The 15,208-nt window shown below is 44.3% G+C and overlaps 1 long non-coding RNA gene across 1 annotated transcript; it reads right to left on the bottom strand.

Annotated features, from left to right (window-relative positions):
* Window positions 1-289: 289 nt before the first annotated feature.
* On the bottom strand, window positions 290-14,891 carry LOC143819427 (uncharacterized). Its single transcript, XR_013224967.1, has 3 exons — window positions 14,482-14,891; window positions 13,014-13,113; window positions 290-2,661 (listed from the first exon to the last, which is right to left on the bottom strand). It is a non-coding gene; the product is annotated as an uncharacterized LOC143819427 (long non-coding RNA).
* Window positions 14,892-15,208: the final 317 nt, after the last annotated feature.

Raw genomic sequence — 15,208 nt, forward strand, 5'->3', positions numbered from 1 at the left:
TGTTGGGAAGCTATATGCCAAACTTCTATCAAATAAACTTACCTTGTGGTTGACTAAAGAAAAGATTCTAGGCCCTGAGCAGGTTGGATTCTGTCAAGGGAAATCCTCCCTTGATCATTGCACCATCCTTGCCCACCTTGTCAACAAATATACTAAGAAAGAGGGTCCAAAGCTCTTTGCAGCTTTTCTGGACCTTAAGGGGGCCTTTGATTCTATCCCTAGAGATCTTCTCTGGGATAAGCTGTTGAAGATAGATAAAATAGATGAAGATAGATATCTTATAAGGAAACTCTATTCTTCTACCTGTTGCCAAGTCAAACTCACCCCCCTTGGGAGTCTTACTCCTAAAATACCAATCAACAAAGGGGTAAAACAAGGATGCATTTGGGCTCCCCTCCTATTTAACCTTTTTATAAATGACCTTGCTCCGTCCTTATCCCCCAATTCTGGCCATTGCCCAAAAATTGGTTCTCTTCACATCCCACTGCTTTTATACGCAGATGATGCGGTAGTGCTATCCCATTCACAAATTGGCTTAAAACGCTAGAAACGGTTGCTCGCCATTGAGCTTGGGGATCTCACCAAGCTCTCAGCCCCTAGCTGCATACTTCTACCATCTAATCTTCCCACAACAGCGTAGAGCATTCATGCTAGCTAGAACTAATGCTCTACCTTCTGCTGTTCCATATGGGAGATTTCAACAGATCCCATATTCAGCTAGGTTGTGCCCATGTGGACAATGCTGTATAGAATCAATTACACACGTTTTCTTCCATTGTCCATTTTATTCTTTGATCCGAGCCAAATTTCTTAACTCACTGCTGCGTAAAAGAGAACTGCATTTGGATGAATGAAAGACTCCGTTTCTTTTGACATTCCAGAACCCTGATATAATTGAACCAGTAGCAAAGTTTTTACATCTTGCCGTGAGAAATCGTGAATGTATTATGTCTTACTCTAAAGCATGATCTTTGCCTTTGTTCTCACTAGCAGTGGATCCTTTTGCACTTTCCCTTCTTATATTGTACTTTTATATGCTATTAAAGGCTTGTTGTTGACAACTAGTTTGTATAGAATGGTTGCTGTTGAACAGTAGCAAGTACCCAGGCCTAGTTGAGTCAAGCAATTTGGGTGGTATCAGGTCACTCAGAGGTTGCTTCCAGGCTTAGCGTTGCCAATCTCCAGGTGGAACCTGGAAATCTCCCAGAATTACAACTGAACTCCAGTTTCAGAGAGCCAGCTTGGTGTTTCATGCAGCTGAAGGAGTTCAATGAAGAAGTTTGCCTGGTTATTGCATTGATGTTAATATTCTTAGACTCTTAGACTTATATATATCTAGTGTTTAAGCCCGCTGTAGCCAAAATACAGTGGGAGCTAGTGGGCAGTGGGTGGGTGTGGGAGGTCCCCACTGGCCTCCCCATCGGCTCCCCCTCCCCCTGAGCCCCCAGCTTCAGCGTGGGGCTCAGAGCAGGCCCGCTGCGTCTGGGAAAGACCTCAATTGGATATAATGTCATAGAATCCACCCTCCAAAGTAGTTATTTTCTCCAGTGGGACAGATCTCAGGAGGAAGAAAAAGAGTTGGTTCTTATATGAGACTCCATGCCAAAGGAGTCTCAAAGTGGCTTACATTCATCTTCCCTTTCCTCTACCCACAACAGACACCCTGTGAGAGAGGTGGGGCTGAGAGACCCCTGATATTCCTGCTCGGTGAGAATAGCTATCAGTGCTGTAGTGAGCAAACCAAATAGGGGGCCGGACGAGGGGGAGCAACTAGGGAAAGAAGCGGAGGAAGAGAAGGAGACATACCTGTGGGCACTGCCGGACTCTGCAGAGGAACTGCAACATACCCAACAGGGGGGAGGGAGCAGGGGGGAGTGAGACCTAAGGTCCCACAGCCACTTCCCCCAGAAGGGTAAGTACGAGGATGGCCGGAATATGAAATAGAGAAGAAAATGGAAAAAGCGGTGGATGGTTTGGATGGCAGAAGGCAGATGTAGACAATGCCCAAGAGCTGGGCTGGTTAAGGAAGGAGGTAGGCACAGCAGAATAGGAGCCTGGCAGGGTGGGGCTTGTGGAAAAGGATAAAAGACACGGAGAGCACGAGGAGGGTGTAGAGAGTAGGAATGGATGGGAAAGAAATGGGAGGAATCTGTAAAGAGAATTTGTGCTTCAATAAATTCATTGTGGTTGCAGTCAACTGCTTGTGTCTCTAGAAGAAGCCCTCATAGGAATCCCAAAATGGCAGAAGGGGGAGGAGCCCAGGGGGGCTCCCCTAGGAGCACCACACTGGTGGAGAATGCGGGCAGTGCAGACTCACTGAGTCCTGCAGATTCCTGCCACACCTACCTACCCTGCCTGGGTGGCGCTACACCCACAGGGAGACCAGTGAAATCGCAACCGAACCAGCAGTGCTGGTGAGCTTGTTAGGAGAAGAGTCTGACATGTCTTCTGATGACTCCGTGATAGAAAGAATGGCTGTAGAGCCTCTGAAGGATTGGGCCCAGTTCAGGCCGTTGTTGGTTGAGAACCAATCCTGCGTGTGGCAAGAGGTCGTAGACTGGCAGACCACGTCGCAGGAGAGCAGGTGGATTCCAAGAGTGCTTCTTCAAACATCTCCAGTTACTTCTTATTTCTTCTTCTCAAGTTGTGATTCAGCATCTCCTTATAAAGATAATAAAATGGAACTGAAAAACAGAACTGTGCTTTTCAAAAAGATTACTTGGTTAGGTTCTAAAACATCCATGTGCTTCTCTTCTAGAGAGTGACCTGTCACCCACTAACTTGGCCGAAGTTCAGTTGAGTCCCAGACAACTCAGGCTGAATCCATGTAGGTTCAACCTGGGTTGCCTGCTAGGCAGGGAGGGGCAGCCTGAAAATGAATGGATGGATGGATGGATAAAATAGACAAATAAACAATTCTCCCTGATTTCCAGCTAACAAAATCATTCCATTGTGCCCATAAGCAGGTCTCATATGCATGATAGCCAATCCCCCCATTTTCCTGCGAGAAATACAAATTGGTCTGAGATGAAGGGATTGGAAGAGAGGGATGTTGTCATAAAGCCACTGCCTTCCTTGGCATTTCGAAAGAGAAACGGGGTGATCCCTCTATGCTGTTCCTCTGGTCGGCTTTCTCCTTTGCCCCCTGCCAGCAGAGCTGCTCTGGAAAAGAAAGATGCAGAGGGGCGAGACATTATTATTGAAGGTGAAGTGGAAGTGCTAAAAGCTGATGGCAAGAAGTATTTTTGGGAGAGAGGGTGAAATCAAGTGAGGTCAAGGTGGCTAAAGAGAGACTATTGTGGGTTTTTAATGCTTTCGGTTATTTTTGGCAGAAACCTGCAAGGGCTTTTGCTCTATTGCTCTTTTTAATGTGATGCTGTGACTCAAAAATTTGGAGTTTTCAGTGCTGCTTAATTCTGGCCAGGTTTTGCATACCAATCAGATTATCAACTTGGTTCCTTTTTCCAGCCTACTTTTGCAAAAAGGGAAATGAGCCCAGTCTTGCTGTGGCAGGCTGGGTGTTCTCTGACAATGGCCTGGACCAATGTAGGCATCAGGGCCAAAGCTACTTGGCTTTTGTGAACATCTCCAGCAAAGCCACTTCCCTGTTTGGTGACTGCGCAAGAATTCCAGTGACTTATGTCATACTCACTTGCAGCCCTTGAAATAGTCATAGAATGGGGCAGAGCTTGGGCAGAGCACAGCCAGATAAGGAACTCACCAGGGAGACGATGTGCTACAGTCAGGAGTGCCCAGCCTCCTGCTGCCCCCTCTTCTCTTACCATTTTGGCAACTGGTGGGAGAAATGGTAATAGAAGCAACCACTATTGGTGCCATGAGATAGAATCATAGAAACATGAGTTGGAAGGGGCCACACAGGCCATCTAGTCCAACCCCCTGCTCAATGCAGGATCAGCCCAAAGTATCCTAAAGCATCCAAGAAAAGTGTGCATCCAACCTTTGCTTGAAGACTGCCAGTGAGGGATGATGTCACTGCCAGAGAAAACCCAGAAGTGATGTCATGCCACTCTGGGAAACACCGGAAACACGATGGTCTTGCCACAGAGCAATTGATAGAGCAGTGTGATGTCACTTCTGGTTTCTCCCCAGAAGTGACATCACATCATGAGGGCAATTACAGTTGTATGCTTCAGCTTGGTTCAGCCGCCTCGACGATCACTGTTAATTCTATTCACCTAAACCCTGGTACTTATAGGGTCATCGGACCTCAATCTACCATTGTCCTACCTTAACAGGAAAGCCCATCGAACATTTTGCCGTATATTAGGAACACCTTTGTGGATTTGCTCTCCCCCTCCCCTGTCCCTGCACAGCGGAAAACATTTTGCTCTTCAGCTTGCTGCTTCTGCGGACTTCTTCAGGATTGGAAATTATCGCCTTTCCCTGATCTCTCCCCTTTCCTCCCAATTTTTCTTACTTAGCTCTTGCATGTGTATGCGTTCTTGTTTATGTTCATTTTCTTTCTAATAAAAAACCTTTCCAGTTGAACATCAGCCTGATTTATTGGAAAGTTCTTTTAAAGGGAAAATCCTGGTATACAAAAGTGGAAACACCCAGTTACTCCCGCTTGCTTTGTCTCCTCAAAGCTAATTTCCCCAACTAATTAGGAGCCTGTCTATTTGGGTAATGCTGGGCTCTGTCTCAGGATGAACTGCATTTTCTGGGACATCAACCCAGGTAGATTTCCTGCCATGAGCCTTTTCCTTGGCGCCTCTTTCCGTAGAACCTTTCTGAAATTTCAACCACAGACAAACAACTCCTTTCACAGAAGTGGAAGTTTGGACACCCTGCTGTGGACAGCTGTGCTCCTTGAATTACAGGAATGGTTATGGATGTCCCACAACATCAGCCCACCTCCACCCATCCCCTACCAATTGTCTGCACACGCACACACACAGCTTTGCATTACACCTTGGAAACTACTGTTAGTATTCAGCTTCCATTCAGTTAGACCTGCCTTTCTCAACTTTTGTACTGTTGAGCAACCCCTGAAACATTCTTCAGGCTTTGAGAACCCCCAGAAGTGGCACAATCAGGCCGTATATGGTTGGGAAGCAGAGCTCTTTACATGCCCAAATTGGGTCCCTCCCTTTCCCACCCCCTCCAGGATCATCATTGGCCATTTCTTTTTTTGGGGGGGGGGCAGGTGAACATGATTATATATGGTCATATCACTTGATAAATGTTTTTAAATAACTTTACATACACACACACACACACACACACACACACACACATATATATGTGCCACACCAGTTTTAGTGTGAACAAAAACTATCTTTATGCATCAAAATTATATTCCAAGAGAACAAAAAAGACTTTTATATCTATTCCCCTTTTAACCACAGATAAGCAAAGTGCATGGCTGAGTTTCCAAAAACCACGAATCTTTTACGGCAAACTCAATATACACAGACTAACCTAACTGCATTAAATTGCCCTGTTTTAAAAATCACAGCTTAAGAGGGTTTTTTAATAATAATTCTGGTTGACTTGCAAAAAAGGGTATGAATTTCTCTTGCTACTGCCAGGAAAAAAAGAAAAGAAAAAAGAAGTCACAAGAGGATTTATGGTTTTAGTCAAAAGCCTGCTTTGAGTATGGTCCATCTGTTAGAACACATAAATTTATAGAAAGATTAATTGGTTCATAGGAGTTAAATCTTATTAAGGGGTCTCTCCTTGTCCAACTGCCTGTCTAGGCTGTCAAAGAGATAATTGCCCTGATTAAAGCTGTCCAAAGTAAGAAATACTAACCAGATGAGTCATTAATAAATGTGCCATTATAACAATTAGAAACATCACTTTCGTCAGCTTTCAGTGAAAGGGCGAGTTTATGATCTCTTGTAAGGAGGGTCTGTTTCTCGGCTTTTAGATAATATCCTGCAGAAATTATCCTGAGTTAAAGTGCAGCAGTAATTAGTTTCACAAGTTACTTTCTACCGACTTCTGAGATTCCAGAGGGTTTCCTACCATCGTGGCCTATTATTTTCTAGAGCGCTTCCATGAGACGGATGCTGAATGCAAATCCAGGCTCAAGGGACCGCCCCCAAGCTCGGCTGCACGAGTGCTAGCATCAAAAGATGCTGATCCTTCTGGGCGAAAGGTTTTGAAACCCCGTGCTAGCAATGCAACATACACGGGCATTTCACCATCATAAGTGTAAGGGAAAATCTATATCCGTGTTTCCCAACCTTTGAGTCAGGACCCAAAAGTGGGTCAAAAGGTTTCGGGGCAGGTCATGGGCCTGGCTTCATGAGCATTGCAGCATTCTTTCTCACCTCATTCTCCTTGTCAACATCTTAAATCTTTGTGACAATTGGGGTGAGGGAATCTATCCAGCAACTAGTAACCTTATGACAGTAGCTTGGAGGGAGGGCAATGGAAGGCTGCTGGCTTGGGGGCAGCTGTACTCTTCATGCGATGCTTGTGGGAGTCTCAACAACCTCTAACTGGCCACTGTAGGGAATGAGGCAATGGACCAGGTGGGCGATGTGGTCATTGTTTGCCTTGGGTGACAAAAAGCCGCAGGGGCACTAACTGGGTTATTTGGAGAGCTTCAAAAGAATCTGAAGAACTGAAGAGGACAGGTGTAATTTATTGTCCATCGTGTAGAACCTTGCCAACTGTAGAAGAAAACGAAGGTTTAAAGAAGAGACAATCCTGACATGGTATTTGGCTGACCTTTATAGGGATAATATTCAAGAATTGTTTTTCCTATTGTTTTTTTTAACTTTGACCCATTTTAACAAGATAATTATCTTAACTTTGTGGTATACGGATGATCAGAAATCAATTGCTGCTTTCCTTTGTCTTTTGGGCCTTGTCTTAATTAAGTGTGCTGATACTAAAAATCAATCTGGGTGTTATTATACATTAATAATTGATTGTTAACTGATGATCTAAACGAATTTGCCAATTTGATTAATCAATTATTTTTAACCAGTGTTTTAACAATATTTTAAAACAGAGTTTAAATAACAGTTTTGCCAATATACGTCTAATCAATTAATTCTGGATTGATCTAATATTCTGGCTTCTCCCAAACAAAAACACTTGGCAGACCTAAGAGCTTACTGGAGAAGAAAGAAGGACATGTCCCAAAAGACAAGATGGAAGAAAACAGGGGGAGAACAGCAACAGCAACAATGACAACGATTGTTGTCACAGATTATGCGGGGCTTGGATGAATAACCTAAGGTAGGGGTAGTCAAACTGCGGCCCTCCAGATGTCCATGGACTACAATTCCCAGGAGACCCCTGCCAGCATTCGCTGGCAGGGGTCTCCTGGGAATTGTAGTCCATGGACATCTGGAGGGCCGCAGTTTGACTACCCCTGTTAGGAGCTTCAAGACTTAATTGAAGGCATGAGAAAAGAAATAGTTGATGTGAAGAAAGAAGTGGTGGGCACTAAGAAACAGCTAGCAACTAGAATTAATGACCTTAAGCAATCTGTGGAAATAAATACAAGTCAAATAGAAGACACTCAGGCCAAGGTACAACAATCACAGTATGATGTTAAAAAGATAAAAGGGATGGCAAGACTCAGCTGAAGACAGGCTGGAGCATTTAGAGATTCAAGGCAGATCACAGAACTTGAGGGTGAAAGGTTTTCCAGAAGATTTTGGCAAAGATAATCTGATCCAAGATGTCAAGGATTTAGTTCCAGATTATTTGGTGGATGAGGAAATTTGAATGGAAAAGATCTATTCTTTAGATTATTGTTGTTGTTGTATTTGTTTATATTATATATTAATTTGTTCCATATATCTCCCCATGTTGTATGTAAACTGCCCAGAGCCATATGGAAGGGCGGTATAGAAATCAAATAAATCAAATAAATAAATATTCCAGGGCACCAACCAACCAACACAGGGTCTATCTAAATCAGGATAAAGACTGAAGGTGAAAAGATAAACATATGGAGAGACTCAAAATCCTTTCAAGAAATGTGAAAGGTCTAAATGTACCAACAAAAAGCCTTAGCGAGATGTCTGGAAGAAGTGACGAGGTGGCTCAAGCAGAATCGTTTGATGCTTAACCTTTCTAAACCTGGACAGAGTGCAGCTATCGATACCTCACTTCACTAGAAACCTGGGTGGGATGGAGGAACAGGTCACGAGTGAAGCACAGCAGGCTTTCTACCATCTACACCAAGCCAAGCTACTAGTGCCCTACTTAGCCCCAGAACACCTAGCCACAGTGATCCATGCGATGGTCACCTCTAGACTAGACTTCTGCAATTCACTGTATGCAGGTCTACCCTTATCTGGAAACTGCAACTGGTCCAGAATGCTGTGGCCAGGATCTTCACAAGTACTCCATGGAGGTCCCACATGAAGCCTGCTCTCCAATAGCTGCACTGGCTCCCAGTTGAATTCTGGATCAGACTTAAGGCCTTCAAGGCCATACACAGTTTGGGACCAGTGTACCTGAGAGACTGTCTCTCAGCCTACACCCCCCAAAGAACCCTAGGCTCTGCCATGTCCAACTGGCTGGTGATTTCTGGCCCCAAAGAAGCATGTTGGACCTCAACTAGGGCCAGAGCTTTCTCTGTCCTCCTGGCCCTCACCTGGTGGAATGAGCTCCCTGAAAAGATCAGGGGTCTGCTTGAATTCCCACAGTTCCACAGGGCCTGCTAAAGGGAGCTCTTCTGCCAGGCATTTAGTTGAGGCCAACCAATCCAACAGCATCCACTGGGTCCCCCTGAAACCCCTACTCATGATCTAAATTCAAATTGGGCACCAACAGGATTAGGGTTAGAAGTTAATGCTGTTATTATGAAATGTTGTAATTCTTGTTGTCTTCAGTCCTGGTACCCATTGTTATCATTGTTCTGATGTCCTGATGTTCTACTATGAATTTATACTGTAATATCCCTATCTTTTATGTAAACCACCCTGAGCCTCAGGAGAGGGTGGTATAGAAATATAAAACCAATTTTAAAAGGCCGGAGTGGATATAGTTTGTTTACAGGAAACATCAAACAAAAGCATTAAAAAATTGAATGTAAAGAAACAAAAAAGTTTTTATAGTTATCACAAAGGTTAAATAATGATGGGTGGCTGTCTATATCTCAAATCCCAATGTTAATGCAAAAATTTTGGCCCAAGACGTGGAGGGTTGCTTTACTATTAATGTGGAACACATCTTCTGCTGTGTTGCCCGACAGAAATAGGTATGGATGGGGACCCTAGGGGGAAGTGACCATGTCCTCATAGAATTCCTTTTGAGATGGGGAGCCAAGGAAGCTTGTAGCCAGACGCGGATGTTGGATTTTCGTAGGGCAAACGTTAATAAACTCAGAGACATGATGAGTGTCATACCCTGGATGAGAATGCTGGAAGGGAAGGGAGCATGTGAAGGGTGGGCGCTACTCAAACAAGAGCTATTGCATGCTCAATCAATGACTATTCCAGAAATACGAAAACACTGCAGGAGCTCTAAGAAGCCTATTTGGATGAACAGAGAACTTCAAGAGGAACTAAGAAAGAAAAGGAAAATGTTCAGGAAACGGAGGAAAGGACAGAGCTCTAAAGAAGAGTACCTACAGGTTACTAGGCACTGTAGATCAATCATCAGAAAGGCCAAAGCTGAGAGTGAGCTAAGATTGGCCAGGGAAGCCCATTGTAACAAGAAAAGATTTTTCAGTTACGTGAGGAGCAAACGTAAAGTAAAAGAGGCAATAGGCCCGCTGTTGGGTGCGGATAGACAAACTCTAACGAAAGATGCAGAGAAAGCAGAAAGGCTTAGTGCCTATTTTACATCTGTTTTTTCCCACAGGTCAAAGTGTTTAGGCACATCTAGAGATGGCTGTAGCCAAAGGATAGTGTCTGGGTGGCAGGTTAACATGGATAGAGAGGTTGTCGAGAGGCATTTAGCTGCACTGGATGAGTTCAAATCCCCTGGTCCAGATGAAATGCACCCGAGAGTACTCAAAGAACTTTCCAGAGAACTTGCACAGCCCTTGTCCATCATCTTCGGAACCTCTTTAAGGACTGGAGATGTCCCGGAGGACTGGAAAAGAGCAAACGTTATTCCGATCTTCAAAAAAGGGAGGAAGGATGACCCGGGAAACTACAGACCAGTGAGTCTGACCTCTGTTGTGGGGAAGATAATGGAGCAGATATTAAAGGGAGCGATCTGCAAACATCTGGAGGACAATTTGGTGATCCAAGGAAGTCAGCATGGATTTGTCTCCAACAGGTCCTGCCAGACCAACCTAGTTTCCTTTTTTGACCAAGTAACAGGTTTGCTGGATCGGGGAAATTTGGTTGATGTCATTTACTTGGATTTTAGTAAAGCTTTTGACAAGGTTCCCCATGATGTTCTGATGGATAAATTGAAGGACTGCAATCTGGATTTTCAGATCGTTAGGTGGATAGGGAATTGGTTAGAGAACCGCACTCAAAGAGTTGTTGTCAATGGTGTTTCATCAGACTGGAGAGAGGTGAGTAGCGGGGTACCTCAGAGTTCGGTGCTCGGCCCGGTACTTTTTAACATATTTATTAATGATCTAGATGAGGGGGTGGAGGGACTACTCATCAAGTTTGCAGATGACACCAAATTGGGAGGACTGGCAAATACTCCGGAAGATAGAGACAGAGTTCAACGAGATCTGAACACAATGGAAAAATGGGCAAATGAGAACAAGATGCAATTTAATAAAGATAAGTGTAAAGTTCTGCATCTGGGTCAGAAAAATGAAAAACATGCCTACTGGATGGGGGATACGCTTCTAGGTAGCACTGTGTGTGAACGAGACCTTGGAGTACTTGTGGATTGTAAACTAAACATGAGCAGGCAGTGTGATGCAGCGGTAAAAAAGGCAAATAACATTTTGGGCTGTATCAATAGAGGCATCACATCAAAATCACAAGATGTCATAGTCCCATTGTATACGGCACTGGTCAGACCACACCTGGAGTACTGTGTGCAGTTCTGGAGGCCTCACTTCAAGAAGGACATCGATAAAATTGAAAGGGTACAGAGGAGAGCGACGAAGATGATCTGGGGCCAAGGGACCAAGCCCTATGAAGATAGGTTGAGGGACTTGGGAATGTTCAGCCTGGAGAAAAGGAGGCTGAGAGGGGACATGATAGCCCTCTTTAAGTATTTGAAAGGTTGTCACTTGGAGGAGGGCAGGATGCTGTTTCTGCTGGCTGCAGAGGAGAGGACGCACAGTAATGGGTTTAAACTTCAAGTACAACGATATAGGCTAGATATCAGGAAAAAGTTTTTCACAGTCAGAGTAGTTCAGCAGTGGAAAAGGCTGCCTAAGAAGGTGGTGAGCTCCCCCTCACTGGCAGTCTTCAAGCAAAGGTTGGATACACACTTTTCTTGGATGCTTTAGGATGCTTAGGGCTGATCCTGCGTTGAGCAGGGGGTTGGACTAGATGGCCTGTATGGCCCCTTCCAACTCTATGATTCTATGATTCTATGATTCTATGATGTCTGTAGTCCTGCCCCAGGAGCACACCTGAAGAGACAGGGAGGCAGCCAGTGGAGGAGGGCGAGGCCAAGGTGGTGGCTACGAAGCCATAGGAGGCCAAGGCACTGCCTGCATAGCTGGAGGAGGCTGGGGCACTACCCACAAAACTGGCAGAGGCCTTGGTGGCACCTGCAAAGCTGGCTGGGGCGCTGCTTGTGTATCCAGAAGAGGCCAAAGTGGCTCCTGTGAAGCCATCGGCTGGGGTCCTCCTGCCGCAAGAGGTAAGGGGGAGGGCGGAGCGGAAGGTGAAGGAGTTCATGTGTGTGTCTGAGAGAGGGGGAGGGGGAGGGACTGGGGAAGACATCGGAGATCCAAGAAGGAAGGAGGATTTATTGTTAAATTATTCTTAACAAATGTGACGACTTGGACCCTGGTCAACATATATGCACCAAATAATGGAAACAATTTTTTTTGAGAGCTGTCCCAGTTATATGTAGAATTAATATATACTGAAGTGATTAGGAATGGTGATTTTAATGCAGTCACAGATCCATTGATGGACAAATCAAAGAAGATCAATGGTGCTAAGATGCTAAAGATGGCATCATTAAATGTTAAACAACCAGCTCTAGTAGATGTTTGGAGAGAATCGCATCCTAATAAATGCAGATATATTTTTTCTCAGAACAACATAATTCTTATTCAAGAATTGATCAGTGTTGGCTTTCCAAAACCTTTGATGGCTAATGTAGAAATATTACCTAGCACATATGCAGACTACAACCCCCTTGAAGTTATAGTATACAAATGGAGCAACGGGAACAAATGTGGTAGAAAGGTATTACATTTACATTAAGATCCAATTTAAATAATTTACAGCTGGTAAATGACACCATCAAAATTGACTAAAATGTATCACAATAGATCAAACAAATATTAGGAATATGAACAACAATCAGGGGCATTTTACCATATGTGATAGACCTTCTGGCTACATTCTTGCATACCAAGATCTTAAAGAGTGTTATACAAATGAGACCAGAAGCATTCTTGTTGGGCTCGATTGATTAATCAAGGAACTTTACCCGTATGGTAAATCTGCCTACAGTAGATGATTGAATTGTAAAGTTGCTAGAATTAGCCAAAATGGCCAAACTCATAGCACTGGTTAGGGAAAATACAACAGCTTCCTTTATGATGCACTGGAAACCTTTTATGGACTTTTTACAGGAAAGACAAAAAAATGATCGGATGAACTGTGACAAATGTAGACGTGTTTAATCTGAATATGAAGAAATAGCTGTATGGTCTAATCAGAAGGAAATGTATAGTTTATGGATTTGATTTACACCTGGGAGGGATGGAGAAGAAATAAAATAGCAACAATAAGAATAAGAATAATGTGGTGTTATAATGGTGTTATAATGGTAAAGGTAGCAGAATGCCTGCTCTCTTACTCTTTTGACAAGTTTCTCTTTTTCTGTAATTTCTATTGAAATAAATTTTAAAAAAAATGCAGAAAAGCCCTCAATGAGAAAAATACATACGTGCCTTCTAGCCTTACCCAGCTCATGGCAACTCATGGCAAGTGAGAAGCAGAGAAATCTTGTCAGTGCTTTCCTCTGTAGATTCATCCTTGGTGGTCTCTCATTGAAGTACCAACCCTGCCCAGCAATTTGAAGAGATTTTAATTCATGTTATGAGAAGAAAAGAGTCACTGGAAAAGACAATAATGCTAGGAAAAACTGGAGGCTTCAGGAAAATGGGAAGATCCAACATGCAGTGATGGATTGACTCCAGCCAGCCAGCCATGGGCCGCAGTTTGCAAGGCTCTGAACAAGAAGGCATTTCGGAAGACTTTAATCCATAGGGCTGCCATAAATTGGAAGTTGAACAAGCATTTAACAAGCACAAGTAGGAATTCACAATGTCATTGATTTAATGTGTCATTTTAATACCCGTGCTTTGCTTCAGATCTGTTTTTCAGAATTCCAGTGGGTTCCAGATGTCTATAATCCTAATCCTATTGAATTGTTTTTGGAATGTCCCGTCCTGTGGTTTACATTGACTTGCTCTGTGTAATCCCAGGCAGAAAAGTGGACTAACCCTAACAAAGACATAGATGATCTCTAGGTGTTTTTCATGACTTCTCAAGGCCAGGCCCACTAAGACGTAGGGTTATGCGCCGAGTTGTCTGAATTGGCCACTCCAGGCCGCCTCAGCCAGCGCCTCACCGTGGGGGGGGGGGGAGGGAGGGTGCGCAGTTCCTAGTAAGCCTGTGCGTGAAACCTGACAACAGCCATGAAACCGAAATGAAGCAAGGATGGGCAGGGTTGTATCCTGAGGGATTACCATTATTGCAGAGGGCTCCAGATCAAAGTTGCTTGTATTCAAAACATACAGAGGAGCACTCCGGAGATGGTTCCCATTGCATCTTCGGGGAAACCCACGTTCAGGCTGCTCGGTAAGTGTCTGTTACACTTAGAGGCATGGATTTCAAAAGGAAAATGCTATGAGCCGTTTTGTCATTTGTAGATGACTAAATCTAGAGATTGCCAACCAGCAGAGAAGCTTGTTCCACTGCTGAAGGCAGATGCTTCATGCCGCTGACCCCAGTAGAATAGGAAACTGTATATGCCTTCTGATCAGCTCTCCCTTTCTCATCCTAGGGTGGTCTCAGGGGAAAGGCATTACAGTCACCCTGGCGTTACGGGAACAGGAACAAGAACGTGGATGTCATATCTGCATCTGTACTGGTTCTGGAGTCTAGTGGCGCTTCTGGGGCTCTAAATTTGTTCTGTTGTTTCAGACCAACACAGCTACCCTCTGGAAGCTATCCTGGTTCTGTACTCATTGGAAAGAAAAAGTTACAGCCTATAAAAGGAAAATTGCAGAGTGCTTTGGACACCATCACGCTCTTTCAACACTGCAGCAGGCCCCCCATGCAAACAGGTCTTTTCAATTCATTCCCCCCACTTCTCTGCTTAACTCTAACAAAATTATTTACAAGAAACATTCAAAATGTGGCTTACCAGAAAGTAAGTTGCTGAAGCTGCATTCCTGCCAAGCCATACTGTCTGAGCCAGAATTCCTAATTCCCCAAGTTCCATGCTAATGTGTGTAACCCACAACTCCACAGGGCATATACGTCAGTTTCCAGAAGAAGAAGAGAGAGAGAGCTCCTTCTATGCGCCTGGCTGAACACAGGCTTGCAGATTTCACGGCGCTATACCCCGATTTGGCCAGCAGGTGTCGAAGCGATCTCCCACTCCGATATTACTCCTGTGATCTCTGGGCTGAACTGACTTTTCTCTCTGCCTTGGCTGCTCATACAGAAGATGCAAGGAGGGATTCTGGTAGCTGGATTCAGCAATGCTGTGCTGAAGAGGATTAAGGGACCGCTGGGGGTCGGAAGGCAGTGCCGGATGAACCTACAGGTCTCGTCACCTGCTTCGAGGAATTATATAAACGATTAGCAAAATCCAGGCTGACTGTGCAAACATTAAAAATAAGGGCCTATTTAAAAAAATTTTAAGGGTAGCTAAAGGAAATATTTTTTTACACGGAAAATGATTCAAATGTGGAAGTGGCTCCCAGAGGATGCCGTGATGGCCACAGGAACAAGCAGATTTCAAAGGGGCTGGAGAGATGCATGGAGGAGAAATCCGTCAGCAGCTGGGGACTGAGGGGGACCCCCACATTCAGAGGAACTAAGCATCTGAAGCCCAGAGCCAGGAGGCAGCATCGGTACTGTCTCTC

The sequence above is a fragment of the Paroedura picta genome, chromosome 10 (genome assembly GCF_049243985.1).
Source record: "Paroedura picta isolate Pp20150507F chromosome 10, Ppicta_v3.0, whole genome shotgun sequence".
NCBI classification, from domain to species: Eukaryota; Metazoa; Chordata; class Lepidosauria; order Squamata; family Gekkonidae; genus Paroedura; species Paroedura picta.